This window comes from Paroedura picta, chromosome 1 (genome assembly GCF_049243985.1).
Source record: "Paroedura picta isolate Pp20150507F chromosome 1, Ppicta_v3.0, whole genome shotgun sequence".
Lineage (NCBI taxonomy): Eukaryota > Metazoa > Chordata > Lepidosauria > Squamata > Gekkonidae > Paroedura > Paroedura picta.
Genome location: NC_135369.1, coordinates 45059464 through 45077356, shown reverse-complemented (window position 1 = coordinate 45077356; position 17893 = coordinate 45059464). Strand labels below are relative to the sequence as shown.

Below are 17893 nucleotides of genomic sequence, written 5' to 3'. Positions count from 1 at the left end.
CGGGGGCTCAGGGTGGTTTACATAATAACATAAGAACAATACATGGAACAGTCTATAAAACATTTGATAAACGTGCAATAATATCTGATAATTGTAAACATATAACAGTATAGTAGTGTAACCAATAAACAAAACAACAGTGCAACAATACAAACAGGTCCAGGGTATATAGGTGGTGTTCTGAGGGGGGGCGTGGGGGGGAGCAGGGGCCCTTTGGTCGCTGTTGGTTATATCTGGTCTCAACCAAATGCCTGGCGGAAGAGCTCCCCCTTGTAGGCCCTGCGGAACTGTTTAAGCTCCGTCAGGGCCCTGATCTCTTCCGGGAGCTCGTTCCACCAGGTGGGGGCCAGAACAGAGAATGCTCTGGTCTGGTCGAGACCAGGCAAACTTCTTTAGGACCAGGGACCCTTAGCTGGTTGATAGCTGTGGAGCACAGGGCTGAAAGCCAATTTGGTGTAGTGGTTAGGAGTGCGGACTTCTAATCTGGCATGCCAGGTTCGATTCTGCGCTCCCCCACATGCAGCCAGCTGGGTGACCTTGGGCTCGCAACGGCGCTGATAAAACTGTTCTGACCGGGCAGTGATATCAGGGCTCTCTCAGCCTCACCCACCCCACAGGGTGCCTATTGTGGGGAGAGGAATGGGAAGGCGACTGTAAGCCGCTTTGAGCCTCCTTCGGGTAGGGAAAAGCGGCATATAAGAACCAACTCTTCTTCTTTTGGGGCATAGGCAGGGAGGCGATCCCTCAGGTACACTGGGCCCTGATTGCGTATGGCCTTGAAGGTAATTACCAGAACCTTTAGTCTGATTCGGAATTCAACTGGCAACCATTGCAGTTGATAGAGAATGGGCCGGATGTGGGACCTCCACAGTGTTGCAGTGAGGATCCTGGCTGCTGCATTTTGAACCAGCTGTAGTTTCCAGGTCAAGACTAAGGGCAGGCCTGTGTAGAGCGAGTTACAAAAATCCAGTCTAGAGGTGACCATTACATGGATCACTGTGGCTAGGTGTTCCGGGGCCAGGTAGGGCGCTAGTAGCTTGGCTTGGCGGAGGTGGTAGAATGCCAGCCGTGCTACCTTTGTGATCTGGGCTTCCATTGTGAGAGAAGTATCCAGAATCACGCCTAGATTCCTGGCAGAGCGAGCCGTAGAGAGCTGCACACCGTCCAGGGCAGGCAGACGCGCTTCCTCACATGGGCCCTTCCTACCCAGCCACAGGACCTCTGTCTTTGAAGGATTGAGCTTCAGACGACTGCTTGAGCCATTCTGTCACTGCTTCTAGGCAGCTGGCTAATGCTTCTGGGGGAGATTCAGGACGGCCATCCATCAGTAGGAGGAGCTGGGTGTCATCTACATATTGATGGCAACACAGCCCAAACTTCCGTACCAGTTGTGCACGAGGGCGCATGAAGATGTTGAATAGGATAGGACCGCTCCCTGTGGGTCTCCACAAATAAGCTGTCAGCGGTCTGATGTTCTCTCTCCTAGTGCTACCCTCTGTCCACGATCCCGGAGGAAGGAGATCAGCCATTGGAGGGCTGTCTCTTGTATTCCGGCATCGATGAGGCAGCAAGCTAGAAGCTCGTGATTGACTGTGTTGAATGCTGCTGAGAGGTCTAATAATATCAGCAGTGCCGACCCACCTCGGTCCAACTGGCAATGGAGGTCGTTCATCAGGGCAGGCAACTAGCACTGTCTCTACCCCATGGCCAGGCCAGAAACCTGACTGGGATGGGTCTAGGACTGAAGCTTCTTCCAGGTATTCTGTTAGTTGGTTTGCGACATTGGGCTTTAATTTCTGGCTCTTGAATGTTTAGGCCGTATAACAATATAAAACCTAAAAACAGAGCAATAAAGGGCTAGTGCAATAATTCCAGAGCAGGACAAGTCTCTTGTATTTTGTTTGTTTATTGAAGTATCGAAGAACTTCACCCAGTACTGTACAATTGAAAGGATCAAGGCAGTGAAATTCTACGATACTTTCTTTATTACTAGAATAGAATATAGGCACAGCAGTTTCAACATTACATTTTCTACAGTCACTTGTAGCCATTGGGGGAAAAAAACCTTCTACCAGGCTGGTGGTCACACATTCGCACACAGGTCTATGTATGGGTGTCACATCAGTTCAGAGCTAATGTTTTGTAACTTCGGGCCTATTCCATAGAATCTTATGTGGTCCTTACAGGGAGACTTCAGAGTACCTGTGAGTTACAGTCAAAGCAAACAGAAGTCTTGTGACGCTTTAAAGTTGGACAAAATGTTATTCTGCCAAACTGTTGTCCACAAAGGCTTATGCTGAAATAAAATGTAGTCTGGTATTACAACTGTACATGGGAATAATACTAAAGTCTCTTGAATCCTCTTTACCACTCCAGATCCTACAGATGGCAAAACTTTCCGCATTTCAACATTTAACGTCCCAGGTTCTTTCTGTTCTCTCAAATAACATTAGGGTTAACATTGGGGGGTGAGCGTTTGGTTAACTCTGAGAGCCAGCATGATATTGTAGTTAAGAGCAGAGGCCTCTAATCTGATGGTTCCCCCCCCCCCCCATATATAGGCAGCTGGGTGACCTTGGTCCGAGCTCTCAGCCACATCTACCTCACAAGGTGTCTGTTGTGGGGAGGGGAAGGGAAGGCAATTGAAAACCACTTTGAGACCCCTTTGGGTAGAGAAAGTAGGGCATAAAAACCTGCTCTTCTTCTGACCTTACTTTTTATTCTTTCTGGGTCCTTTGAGTGCTATCCCATTCCCTTAACAACTTTTGTCACACCAAAGCAATCACCCACAAAAGTAGTTAACACATAATTTGGATTTTTCTGCCTGTATGGAAGCATACAGAGAAGCATTCTGTACAGTGGGTATCCGACACACGAGAACACTATATCTGATCTGATCTTGGCTTATATAACACCCTCTCCAATCCTACACACTTCTCTTGAGGAGGATGCTGACGTGGACAACAGCAGCTCTTCAAGCAAGAGTTTTTTCCCTTTTGAACTCCCAAATATATTAAATTAGGTCCCCTAATTTGCACCCTGTTGCACCCTGAATGGCAACATAGCTGCTCCTGCTGTAGCCCCAGATGCCATGGAGGCTCCAATTCTTTTTTTTAATCCCTTATTTTGTGGTTCCTTTCAACCCTGACACTGTGCCAAAACAAGCAAGCAGCAGACTTAACAGCACTGCATTAAATGCTGCAGGTGGCAAGGGCTTCTACACATCTCAGTGATTTTTCAAAGGCATGGAAAGGAGAGAAGAGGGAAATGTACATGGAACTAAATTAAGGTGACCAGATTGTCCCACTTCTGGAGGGATATCTGGGGGTACCTGGCAAATTGTACTTATGTTGAAATTTAAAAAAATATATATTACAATAGTATTTTTGAATTCTATGAAACTTTTTGTTGCTCCATATTGACCAAAGTTTTAATCAAGACCCCCCCCCCCAGTCAATGGTTTCCCGCCTTACCAATGTTAAAATCTGGTCATCTTAAACTAAATGGGCGGAAAGGTAAGCAGAGTCGTCTAATTTTCATAATACTTTTTGCGGTACTTTCAGGAAAACATCAAGACATGGACACATACATGCACAAGTATTTGTGTATTCTCAACCCCACAGTAAACCGAGCCTCATTATATTACAAGTCACAGCTATAGGTTTAAGCCAGCTTCAGGGAATTGCTATCACATAGACATCTCCATTTGTATTCATAAAGCAGCTCTGGGTGTTTGGGCAGTTCCATTCTGGCCTGTGTTTGAATTGAAAAGGGCCCCCATGAACACAAGACATTCTACTAAAGTTGCAAAGCTGTTTCCATTCTGCGTCTTTGTGTCCCAGATTCTAAAAAGCCTCAAAAATGTTCCCCTTTGGGGCACATGTTGTCTATTTTCTGAACATGCTTTTCTTTGGTTTCAAAGAAACCACTCTAGTCCTTTGAGTCAGACAAAAAGGTAGGGGGAAAATATTGTCTTGTTTACTGCAGGAAAGAATGAAAACGGCTGAAATCTGGGGTGCGAAAATGAAGTTAATTCTCAGCTCCAAACAATTTGTAAACATGGGGGAAATTAGACCAGAGTTAAGAGAAAATGTAGAAATGTCTACAGGGCCACACAAGAGATCCATTAATTTTTAAATCACAACAATCTGGGCAGTAGAAAGACTGCATTCGACTGACATTTTCCCTCCACCTTTTCCAACAATGGCCTTTATTCTTATATTACTTCCAACTATGGCAGCATTCATATTTTACAGCTGAAAATACCAAGTTAATGAAAGAAAGAGAACATATAGGCTGCAATCCCATAGACAATTTCCACTGAATAAAATGGGAGTTTACTCAACCTGTTTAGGTTTGCTTCCACAGCTACCCACAGCAGTCTAAGAAGTTATTTTATTTCAACAAAATTTAATTACCCTCCTTTAGTCTGGCAGAAGAAAAATGGCCTTCTTAGTTTACTCTCTTACATTTAAAGCCAATCCTAAACCCCAGACTCTGGTCTGTGTTGCTAGTATGGCACTGCTAGTCAAAATCTCCTGATTCTTCCACAGAGAAAGCAACTGTACACAGACCCAACTCCAAGGAGCTTGCAGCAACTGCGCTGGAGTCAACAGGGGCACCACACACACACACACCAATCATGAAGTGGCATGTCAGCAATGCCCCCATCTTGACCATATATGGATGCCGGCAACCAACACAATCTCAACCTCCCAGAAGTCCCAGAACCTCCCCACCCATCCACAAATCACAACAAGGGGGTGGGTTCAGACTAGATTTTCCATTAATGGAGGGAGTGAGTTAATTTTCTCTCTCTTCCTGTTGCAGATCCCTTTTATGCTGTTCCCGGGAGTCCCTTGTCTCTTATGAGCAGAATTTCAGAGAGATCAGTGGGCTGAAGTGTGATAGGGGGAGAAGGGTCTTGCATGAGCAGAAAGCTTAGTCTAGATCCGACCCAAAGCATGAAACAAAGGAAACATGACACTCTTCACTGCATGGAGAACTCTAGTTTGGCCAACAGGGCTCCTGTGTCTGGGAGTTCCACAGGTGAGTTGGGAAAGAAACGTGGCTGCTCAAATCATATAATCCAACTATCTGCAGCTCAGAGAGCAGAGGGAAAGCCCAAGGCATGGGTCAGGGTCTTGAGGAATTTGGGGGCAATGCTCCAAAGAGCAACCTTTTTTGAGGCAAGAGGAACACAGATAACAAACAACAGAACTCTTTGTCATGTAACCGGAATGGTGTATCACACACTGGTAGAGATGTGGGGAGATTGTGACACAGCATAGCTTTCCACTGTCTGTTGCTAAAGCACAAATGAAGGACCCTATACCCACTCCTCATGCGCATCCCATGCTGAAGACAGCTGAGGATGGGTACAGATCCTTTGTACCAGCCTCATTTTTAAAAACAGAGATACAGCTCAGAAGCAATTCAAACATTTTCAGCATTAGGCATGGCGTTCTGAAGGCAAGTATGGAACTGATCACTCTTCTGGTCTGGAAAAGTTGCTGTGCTTTTAACAGCTACCCTGATAGGCAGCCAAATCAGAAGTAGAGCTGTCCTTATCACTGCATGCCCATGACAGATGGAACGGCACTAGTCAAGCAACTGCCTGTGAAGTAGCTTGCAATATATCAGGAGCCATGCTAGAACCAAGAGAGTTGGCAACCACACAGCAGAGCAGTGAGATGCACACTGGGCTCTCCAGCTGTTGGTCGTGTTGCAGATTTAGCAGGTGCTTGGCACTGCGCTGGGGTCTATTCTGGCCTCTACTCTTGTTTGAAGGCTGTCTGAAAAGAGTCAAAAGAGACACAAGGGCAGTCGTGAATGAAGTTCCACAGTAGCTATGATGACTGTGTGGGTTCAAGCAATCTGAAGATGGTTTTGAGCTTTAACAGCACCACATATTTACTCTTCCAGCTCCCATACTTTACACTCTTGGGGGGCAGGGTGTCCCCACTCCTTAGGTTTCTCTTGCTTGAAAACCTAGAGGCCAGTCCTTATCCATTCTTTTCAGGGAGCTGCACTGGAACTCTGGCTCCACATTCTGTTGGGGTTGCTCCATCGGGCTCTGATCCTACAAGGAAAAAGTTATGAGTGTTAATGCTGGGAGGAAAGTTGAGTCAATATATAATGGCTACAAATTCTTGGGGATGGGAGGCACAGGATGTCAAACTCTGAGGCAGGGATTCCCCTCCCTTGCTTACCTGTATGTGATGAAAGATCTCTGCATCCCTACTCGGAGGAGTGGAGACAGTCCACACTGCTGTTTCTCCCAGTAAGGTACCTGTAAGGGTTCTCAGTACAGTGTAATTAGCAATAAGCTGTTTGTGCCGGAGCTGCCATCCTTCAAGCCCCCCTTGTGAGTGTTCTAAGTATGCAAGTATGAGACAAGGCAGGTATAGCCACAAGCAGCACGCCCCATCTTCTGAGACACAAAGGTCCTTGCTGAGCCTCTATTGGGCTACAGATTTTGTCAACAATGGCTGCGCAGATGTGGGAGGCATGGAGGAGAAATTTCTTTTCCACTCCCGTCAGCTTCAGTGGGAATGTTTACACTTCTGCTAGCATTTCCACCTAACATGATACTGGTGCTGCAAATGAGTTGTGGCCTGAGAAGCCTCAAAACGCCAACTCAGCCCTACTTTCCCCCTCAGCATATCCCTGGTTTGGCCTGTTTCCGGCCTGATGCAGGAGTGGGGCTTAGCGGCAGTGCTAAACTGTTTACAGGCTGGATTTAGGCTTGTGCTGTAATAAGCTGTATGTTTCAATATTTAATGGTGTTGATATTCATATCATGATTTTATTCCCTCAATTTTCAGCACCAGACTACACCATGACGTGTTTGATTTTCAGCCTGCGTGAAGACTCAAAAGAATACAAACACACAGAAAAATATCAGGATGACTAAAATTGGAACTCACATTTGAAGAAAATAGGCCTCTAAAATGTTATCTCCGGACAACTGAACCTCCATATCCTACAGATGTTACCCCAGAAGAGAATGACAGGGAAAGAGAGAAGGCCCATCCCTCATTTAGAGCAGGGCATTTAATGGTACATCAAGTTCTGTGGTGCATCACAGGAAAGGAAGATGGCTGCTCCACTATTTCTCATCAGTTCCTCAAAGGGTATCTTAAGGCGGTGTAGTCCTTAGGGCAGTAGTCCCCAATCCCTGGTCTGGAGACTGGTACTGGTCCGTGGATCAGTCAGTACCGGGCTGCCCTGCCACTCTGCTGCCGGCTCACATTTGGTGCTCTCCAGTGGCTGCCATGGCTGGGGCTCTCCCTCAGTGTGGCACTGGGCAGCTGCTGCTAGCAGTACCCCCCAGCAGGCGGCGGGAAGTCAGGGGCGCCAGCGGGAAAGCAAGCGGAGCAGGGGCTCTGGCAGCGGCGACGTTCCTTGGCAAAAGACTACCGCCCCCCCGGTTCTCAGTAAAATTGTCAAGCGTTGACCGGTCCCCGGTGATAAAAAGGTTGGGGACCCCTGCCTTAGGGCATCTCTTCCTACCTCTCTGCCTCTTCATGCAGTGGTAAAGCTGACAGTCTAGAATGTGAGTGGTGGACCAGGGAGACAAATAAAACAGAATTCTTTGCATTTCGCCTTCATTTTAAAAACCCATCTAATTTTTAAACCAATTAAAAGAAATCAGTGAAATGGACTAGGTTCATAAGGTAGCGGAAAAAGGAATGCGTCTTTGTGGGGAGAGTCCTGGATGAACCAGTCCTGTATTTTACAAGTAAAATTGCCTTTACCCACTAGGAGCTTGAATTTGCAATGTCTTGCCTTTGTTGCCAAAAAGTCTAAGGATGAAGGCATAGTTCATCCTTGCTTTCAGTATTTTTCATATCATTGCTCTACATTTCTTATTTTGTATGAACAAAATGGCTCCTGACATTGCTGTAGAACAGTTTTCCTGTGTCCCAGGTAAGGGGTTGGAACAGAAGATCAGGGGTGGCCAAACTGTGACTCTCCAGATGTCCATGTACTACAACCCCCATGATCCACTGCTAGCACAGCAGAGGCTCGTGGGGATTGTAGTCTATGGACATCTGGAGAGCAACAGTTTGGCCACCCCTGCAGAAGATCATCAGCGTATAGCTTATCCATAAAGAGATGCAGGCTCTAGTTTTTCTTTCCAACCAGCAATGCAGAGCAGGTCTTCATAAGTGTATTACACAATGGATGACCAGTTTCTTCTATAGATCTATGTTTCCACCATGGCTGTTCACTGCTTTCAACAGAAGACTGAACCAGAGGTATCTTTAGGGAGGTAATTCCTTACAGGTAATCTGTAGCTCTTCTTCCACACCTTCCCTCAGACCTTAATAAAGGCCGTTATACACACAGAAGCATGTAGTAAAGGTGTCTATGGGGGAGTGGGAATAGAAGAGAAATGCACATAAGAAAGCTACATTGTTTCTTAGAAGAATTTCCAAAATAAGCATTTAAGTCAGATCCAGACAACGTACAAGAAAAATTAAAGTACCAGATCCCCAGGAACTATTTCAGGCCCATGGATCATTTTTCAGTAGAAGAATTACATTTAATTTCAACACGTTAACAAATACCCAAGAAAGTAAGTCTAGGGAGACACATTTATCAAACATAACTGTACGGCTTTAATCTATATCTCCAGACACCAGACTTGTGTGAAAAATTTAAAGTGATCAGGACATCCCAACACTAGTGAAAGGCGAAGCACGAACATGAGTTGGACTTCCAAGTCTAGGCTACGGTGTGCCTAGCAGAAGGCACAGGTGTTTATGGATGGACACGGATAAACAGAGACCGGGGACATGGGACACAACAGGACCTCCCCGAAATGCATTTCATCTGCTGTTACTCAACTCTCTGAAGTGAGGAGCAGAGAGTCATCTCCTACCTTTCCCATCTTCATTTCACATAAATCACACTCAAAGAGCTTGACCTACCGCATCCAACTTTGACACGGATGCAGATCTTCCCAAATACTTGGTGGATGACAAAGAATCCCCAAAAGGCTGCATACTGTCAAGTCTTACCTTTACCCTGCCCTTTTGCTCATTTGAAACATTATCTGGTGACAGAATGTTATGTGCTGGTGTGGTTGCTGCTCCTGATTTGGGATGAATGGGCCAGTCTGGAACAGATCTTGACTCCAGAAACCAGGACACAGCATTGATCCTCAAGCTGCAGGACACCTTCTCATAAGTAATCAGCTCACTTCCAGAATGGTAAGTCAAAGGCTCTAGCAGAATTTTACATGTCCTTGTGGTATGGCTATTCCTCCTTCAACATTGGATGGGACAGGTATTGCTATGTGTTGAATGGTGAGGAGTTTCAGAGAAACCATAGCAATGACTAAGGTAGGCTTCTCAGACAGGAATTATGACAATTACACTATAGACATCCCCTCAAAATTTGTACAGAACATTCTGGGTACGCCAATTGAACAATGTAGCTCCTACAAATACTTTGGAATAACTTTCACCAAAACACTCTCCTAGAAAGAACATTTGTCTGTTATATAAGCGTCAACATTGAGAAGTTTGGGAGAAGTTTGGGGGCTATAGTTAAATTCTTCTTCTCAATGGGAGGTCATTTGGTGGATCCAGCCATCAAACTCTTCAATACTAAGGTGATTTCCTCACTGGTTTATGGAGCAGAAATATGGGGCTGGGGGGATGATACATTGGCCATCTTAGAAAGGTCCAAAACTTGTTATTGACCGTTTATGCACTGGAGGTTTCATGCTGGGTTACAGGCTGGAGTTTTAGTCATGGCAGGTGGCCCCACCTCTTCCTGCACTCACACAGGGGAGCATTTGGCCCAGTGCACCTCATCTGCCCCCTATTTGTGCTCCTGCACGAGAACTGGGGCAGTAAAGTGCCCAGTGCATAAACGGTCATTGAGAAGAATTTTGGTGTTACCAATGGGGTCACCCGCAACTCTTATGAGAGCCAAATTATGTCCACCCTCTTTGGCTGCTCGAGTAACGGTAATTATATTAAGCTTCTGGATGAAACTTGCTTGTAGCAACGTAGATTCTTTCTGTAGAAAGAGTCTGCTGTTTTCCATGGAATGGGGCAAAACCTGTTCAAATTTTCTCAACCATATTCGAGCACTATCCTGATGATCTTCTGGAATCTAGAAACAATCTTTGTGAATGGATCTTTCATATGGATGCAGTAACTGACTGCCGTGCAATAGCTCAATCTATAGTAGCACCATTTAAGTCATTTAAAAGAGACCACCACAGATCCCCATACCTAATGACCATAACTTCCCTAATACTAAGAATGGCATTCACCAAGTTGAGGTTTCGTGCCATGCTGACTGCAGGTCACGGTGGTAGATTCCTCCATACCCCTGTGTCTGATCATCTTTGCATTTGTGGTATGGAGGTAATTGAGGACCTTCTTCACTATATTCTTGACTGTCTTTTGTACAATGACCTAGGGGCGGAGCGAAATCTGAGCACTTAATCCACTTGCTATCAGATTCCGACTGCATATCTCCAACGGAGTGCCCTATTTGCTCTTGCCACTAAGTAGATTAGTATAAACAAATTGTGTTCTTCCAGTAATGTTAATCTTGATGCTGTATTTTAGCCAATTTTTAGTCTTGTGATTTTAGAAGTTAACATTTATTTATAAATACATATCCTGGTTTTCTATACTCTGTACATGCGACTGTATTGTGATGGCCTATGGCTAATACAATAAAATCTATACATACATGCATACATACACTACAGACATAAAGTGTGACAGCTCCATGACATATTAACTAATTCAAATCACCACCCAAATAAAAAAGGCCAGCTGCTAGGGTCCTCACAGGTACATCTTGGAGGGCCCATATCCAGCTTGTGCTGAAGCAGCTGCACTGGTTGGCCAGTTCTTGGGGCCATTTCGCACGGCTTCAAAATAGCACAATGGTTACTAATTGGAAACGCTACTAATTTGCCATAACCCACGACGTCGTAGACAATCTGCAACAATCCTGAAACCGACCCGCAAAAAGCGCTTCGTTGTAGCGCTTTCAGGGGAATCCAGAAAAGTGGATTCACCCTCCGGATAGCGATACACTCCTGCAACCAATCTGCAACAGTAGCGCTAAAGACCTGTGCGTTACCATTGTTGCTGGTTCTTCAAAATCCCTCCTCCTGAGCCTGTCCTCCAAACTTCCGGCAAAGCGATCGCCATTTTTTTTTCTCCGAGCGAGCGGGGATAAACGCACCAGCGAGCCTCTTTCTGTTTAGAGGCTTCCCTGGCTTCAGTCCTTCACCTTTAGTCACTAAGCACAAACCACATAAAAGCCCGTTTGCTGAAATAAAGTCCCTTTATTTTTTACACATAAATTCAGCCGAAAATCGGGCCCGTGAGGGGGGGGGGGATTTTTTTTTTATCACTCGAGGCAGCGTGCCAACGATCATACAATCAAACGACAGCTCACATTAGGCAGCTGGATGGGTCTCTCCGTTGCAACGAATCTACCTAGATTCGTTGCTATGGGTCTGTTTTTTTTTTAAAAAAAACCTTTCTTAAAGGGAAAGGGGCTGTTTGGGAGCATGCTAACGGCTGCCCATTGGCTGCTTGACGGCCAGGGGCGGGACGAGCTTGGCAATAGCGCTTCCTTTCTAGCGATTTCTGCCGAGACCGGAAGCCTGTGGGAAACGCTAAAAAACGCAACTGATTCCACTACAAAGGCAGGTATGCATAACGACGAATTCCACTATTTTAAATGGCGATTTTTCATTCCGCAAACAATTTGCAACAAAGATCCCCGTGCGAAAAGGCCCTTGGTATTAACCTTTAAGGCCATCTGCAATTTGGGCCCTGCCTATCTAAAGGACCTTTTGTTTCCTTATGCCCCCTGCAGGGTTCTTCAATCTGTGGGTGATCTGCTTGTGGCCCCTGGCCCCAAGGAAGCACGGCTGGCTTAGACCTGGGCCAGGGCCTTTTCAGTCTTGGCCCCGACCTGGTGGAATGAGCTCCTGGAAGAGCTGAGGGCCCTGACAGAGCTGTTCAAGTTCCACAGGGCCAGTAAAATTGATTGAAGTTGAAGTGAGGAACAACTGGGGCCCCTCCTCCAGCCACTGCTATACCATCATGCCAAACCCCAAACTTTGGTGATTGGCTGTAGATGGGGGGAGGAATGGGGACTATGCTACTTTCTTGTGCTATATGCTTGTTAAGGGGTTTTGATCAGTTTTATTGGGGGTTTTATCTGTTTTATGTAACTCGCCACGAGTCTACAGAAAGGGGCGGGATGGAAATCAGAAGAATGAATAAACAAACAAACTAGAGCGAGCCAGAACATGGGTTCATTAACAGGTCCAACACATTTGATACACGGAGAGAACAAGGTTCCTTCCATCATCCTGCTCGGCTGAGGGTCATCTTGCTTCTCGCTTTCAGACTCCATCACCTAACACCATCCTGAGGAAGTGGAAGACAGACAGACAGAGCTCACGCAAGAGAGAGAAAGTGCAAAGCCCCTTCTACCATAGAACAACAGAACCATAGAACAACAGGAAAACTTTACTCATTTGCTACTGTGGCATGTATATTCTCTGGTAAGCCACCCTGGGAACAACAGAAGTCTGAAAAGCAGGGCACAAGGGCTTCCAAACAGATAAATAGATAATAGTACAGATCAGGGCCTCTATGCTTCCAAAGAGCATAATTTTTTCCTTCCACACCAACAACAGGACACTCTGAAAATCTCCTTTCCAAAGGCTTATTAGAAGGCAGCAGAATACAGATCCCTCCTGAATCCAGGGACTCGAGTGCTAAATTGCCTGCGTCCATTGTTTGTGCCTTTCTAATTGCAATACAATGACAACTGCAATTGCAACTCCCACCAGTTTCACTCCCACTCCCAAGGCCAAAGGCAGCTTTTGCTTATGACGTCTAAAAAAGAAAAACCATGCACAGCTTGATAATTTAAAGAAACCTGTTCTTAATCCATCATATTGTGACTTTTATTTTGCTTGCCCCCCCTGCCGGCCCAAATTCCACCCCTCCACACACACACTTCTCCCTATGACTTAGATTATTTTTATATAGTTCTTGCAAATCTGCCTTTAAAAGTGCATTGCGTGTTGTTAAGAAGTAATTCTTTATATTGTTACATACTATTGATTATTTAGCAGACAACAGAAAACCACAATCCAGATGTATTGTTTTTGGAGTAGTTAGGTCGATTTGGAAGTGCCATTACTGAATTGGGTCCAGTGAAGAATTGGCTTTGCAGAGCCAAGCTCGGGGGGGGGGGGATAGCTTTGCAAATATGAACCATAAGCTCACTGTGTATGTCTTATGAATTTGTTTAAAATGGCCCTCAAGTCACACCTCCCTTATACTCACCCCGTAGGGTTTTCAAGCAAAGAGACCTGAAGAGGTCGCTTGCTATTGCCTTCCTCTGCGTGGAGACCCTGCACTCCCATGATGGCCTCCCATCCAAATACTAACCAAGCTAATTACCTTGGCTTTACCCCTTGGGAACTTCAGCATACCCAATTCGGTCTTCTATTTATGATCACAGCATTTTCGCTTTTATTCATTTAAGTTTATTGAGTTGTCTGTAGGCAACTCAATACCAAAAGACACCTGCACTTTTCTTTCATGTGCGCTGACATCCCACCAAAAGAGGACGGATTTCCAAAGCACAATATTATGCTGATTCCACAAAATTAGCCAACCGTATTTATTTCGGGTTACAAATTGTCCCATCCCTTATGCTCAGCTGGCCGTAAGCATCTGAAGAGTGTTTAGGCAACTCCCCCCAACCCCTGACACAGATGTCCCATCCCTCCCCAGCCAGTCTTAAAACTTAAGGCACAATGTTTAGAATGCAGGTGCATTCCTGAGTTAACAAATATAGGAAGCAACTTAATGCCAAGTCAGAACACTGGCCTACCCAGCTTGGTACTGTCTGCTCTGACCAACACAGGGGCTGACAAAGGTCTTTCCCAATTAATCCCTGACAACCGTTCTTTTTTACTGGCATCGCTAGAGATTGGGCATGCGGCCTTCTGCATGCAAAGCAGTGGGCTACCCCTCAAAACTGAAACAACCCACCTCCTTTCATACTGCTGTGCCCACCTAAGCCTCTGCTCTCCAATATAATCCTCCTTATCTATAACTCAAATTCATCCACCCATTGTTTAGCCTCTCATCTTACTGCCCAGCTAGTGATCTGCATCCTATATATCCTAACAGAAAAAGAGAGAAACTGTCCCAGGCTATCAAAATCAGTTGACAATATATATTAGTATAATCTGTATTTTAATGGTAAATGAAACAACCAGTAGACCTTTTATCGGTGGTTGTTTCCTCCTGTGATTTGGAACTTATCCTAGAAGCTTTCAATATTTCAACCAACTCCAAGTTGTAATCAAAATTCTGTGCATATAATACCGGCCTTCAGTTCGCAGGTATGGGAGAGCTTTGTCCAGATACTACTCCCCTCCTATATACACAAAAACACTGTCAAGCTCCCCATAAGCCAAACACCAGTCTGAAGACTGGGGTTCTTACATTTCCACACCAAGATAAGAAGTTCCAGGACACAGAGGAGGAGTCCACCCTGCAGCTCTTTGCGCCATTCACATTCATCCAGTGATTCCAAGAGTTAACACTGGTGTGAAGAGGAGCCACAACTTCTCATGTTACCCCAGCTGTGCAGGAAATCACAGCGCTTCTGAGGCTCTTGCACCAGCCAAACTGCATACCAATATAGTAAGGTCTCCAGGGGAAATAAATGTCACGTGGTCCCTTGGAAGTTGGCAACAGAGAGGAAGCTAATTTTTAGTTTAATTTTTGTCAATATTATATCAAATTTACACAAATCTAACATTACAGACAAGAAAGCACAAAGAAATCCAGGCAAACCAAAAACACCCTTAAACTGCTGCATCATGCATTGCTTTTTTCTATTACTGAATAGAACAATTAAAAATACCTAAATGATGAATTACTTTTATTGCCAGAACACCAGGAAAGGTAATGTAATCAAAGAACAGATTCTCGCTGTCAACCTTCAAATATACAAACTTGCTTAATTCCAACAGTTTAGATATCTGCTAAGCTTTACTGATCCATGTTTTTATATTCAATCAATCCCTGATTTCAATTTTTTATTTTTGCTTCTTTCAAATGCCATTTTTGTTACAAGGTCCAGAATCATCATATTTATATTCTGCTTTTTACAATTCACAGACACAAACCCCAACGGAATAACGTTAGGAAGCTGAAGATTTATTTTACTGTTAACATCTGCAAATGCCTTTTTGCAAACATTTTTAACTGCTGAATATTCCCGCCATCTATGCATATAACCTGCTGATCTCAGGCCACACTGCCAACATTTATGGGAAGCTGCTTTGGATCACTTAAAACAGACTCATTATAAAAACTGTCCTAGCCAGGCCCTTATCAAATAATCAGGCTTGCCAGCTCTGGGTTGGGAAATGCCTGGAGTTTTTGGGGAGTGGAGCTTGGGGAGGGGAAGCACCCCAGCAGGGTACAATGCCATAGTGGCCGTACTTCAAGCCGCCATTTTTTCCAGGGGAACTGATCTGGGCCATTTGGAGATCATCTTCAATAGCGTGAGATCTTAGGTCTCAACTGGAGGTTCGCAGCCCTACCAATAATGCCTTCCATTCCACTCCAGAAATAGATTCAGGTGGGTAGCCATGCTGGTCTGAAGCAACAGAACAAAGTTGGAGTGCAGGGGCACCTTTAAGACCAACAAAGTTTAATTCTGGGCATGCACACAAAAGTTTATACCCAGAATTAAACTTTGTTGTTCTTAAAGGTGCCACAGGATCAAAAAAAAAATTTTCCCCTCCAGAAATAGTTGGTTTCAGTGTTAACTTCAAGTGTTCAGAATATGCCATTGTCTCCAAGACAGTCTTGTACATCTAATAAGAAAGGGGAAGTTTTTATTTACTCCTCTGATCCAATTTTCAAGGCTCATCCTTAATTTCACACTGCTCAAACATCTGCTTGTGGTTCCCCTTCCTAATTCTAGGCCTTGTCTTATGGTGCCAGATGGGAACATTGACTTCTTTCAGGATTTCCTGTGCCAGAATCATACTCCTTGGCAATGTATTCTGCTTAATCCTCTTTGTAGAAGTGCTCTTGAGAACATGCTATATACCCTTAGAGTTAGCGAAGACATAGCTTGGTCCTGTGTAAAATGATATAAAATGATGTCCCACTAGATTCAGTGAATCTTATATCTGAAGTAAGACTGTGGTATTAAAGTCACACGTTTACAGAGGCAGAATAGTTTGCTAGGAATAGGAGGAGCAGGACGCCTAGGGACATTTTTGCGTCAAAAGATGAAGAAGAGCTGGGGGGTTTTGTACCTCGCTTTATAATACGTGAAGGAGTCTCAAAACAGCTTATGAGCGCCTTCCCTTCATCTCTCCACAATAGGCACCTTGTGAGGTAGGAGGGACCAAGAGAGCTCTGAGAGAACTGTGACTAACTCATGGTCACCCAGTTGGCTGCATGTGGAGGAGTGGGGAACCAACCTCAATAATCCAGATTAGAATTCATTGCTCTTAACCACTATACCACACTGTACATGCAAGACCCACAAATTTCAGACTGGCATGAGACTCACTAGTTCTGCTGCTCCAGTTTTACTAGTGAATGAGACTGGTGTGTGGACAGGTTACAACTACCATATGAAGGCTGCATGAAACAGGGTGCCACTTGGCAGCCAGAACATGTGCAAATGGACTCAACACATGGATCACCTGCAACACAGAGAGCTTTTACATATCAACGCAACAAATTTCAGGCAGTGTCATGAAAGCTCCTGGCACACTTGGAGGAAATTTCAGCACTTGACCCATTTGAGTCTGGATTCCAATCTGGCCACAGGGTAAAGACGATTCTGGTTTCCCTCAAGGATGATCTCTGGTGCCAGCTGGACAGAGGCGGGTTGGTGCTCCTCGTCTTTGAGGTCACTGACCATGACTTGTTAGCCCACCACCTCGCCAAGGCCAGAATATGAGGGACAGCCTTGCAATGGTTGATCCCCTTTATCCGGAATGGCACACACAGAGTAGCTGTGGGAGGGGAGCAATCGCGCAGCTACCAACCTCTGTGCGGAGTCCTGCAAGGGGCTGTGTCATCTCTCATGTTATCTGACATCTACATGCACCCTCTGGCCCAGCAGGCCCGGAATTTTGGGCTGGGATGTTATCAATATGCTGATGACACCCAGCTCTATTTCCTTATGGATGGCCTGCCTGACTTCCCCCCGGATACATTTGCCACTGCTTGGAAGCAGTGACGGTCTGGCTCTAGCAGAGCCGCCTAAAACTCACTCCTTCCAAGACGGAAGTCCTGTAGCTAAAGCTGTCATCATCAGCCAGGAATGTAGGGGTGACTTTTGATGCCTTCCTCTCTATGGAGGCTCAGGTCACAAAGGTAGCCAAGCTGGCATTTTCCCACCTGCTCCAAGCATGGCTACTGGTGCCCTGGACCCAGATCACCTAACTACAGTGATCCATGCAACGCTCACCTCCAGACTAGACTTCTGTAACTTGCTGTACTTATCCTTGACCTGGAAGCTGCAGCTGGTGCATAATGCAGCTGTAAGGGTTCTCACAAGAACACCATGGACAGCCCACATCTAGCCTGTGCTGCAGTAGCTGCACTGGTTCATGGTTGTTTTCCGGATGAAGTTTAAGGTTCTGGATTTGACCTTTAAAGTCATTCGCAGTTTGGGATCAGCGTACCTGAGGGACCGTCTGTCCCCCTAGGCCCCTAGCTAAGCTCTGTGCTCTGTGAACTCAAACAGGTTGGTGTTTCCTGGCCCATGAGAAGTTCACCTGGCTTGACCAGGGCCAGGGCCTTCTCAGTCCTGGCCCCAACCT

General features: G+C 45.4%; 1 protein-coding gene and 1 long non-coding RNA gene across 3 annotated transcripts in view; both read right to left on the bottom strand.

The window, feature by feature from the left end:
• LOC143837083 (phosphofurin acidic cluster sorting protein 2-like) overlaps nt 1-17893 on the bottom strand; it is a 179746-nt gene that overhangs the window by 43090 nt on the left and 118763 nt on the right. The gene's annotated exons all lie outside the window — the stretch shown is intronic.
• LOC143837107 (uncharacterized) lies at nt 1891-8042 on the bottom strand. Its single transcript, XR_013230918.1, has 2 exons — nt 6213-8042; nt 1891-6082 (listed from the first exon to the last, which is right to left on the bottom strand). It is a non-coding gene; the product is annotated as an uncharacterized LOC143837107 (long non-coding RNA).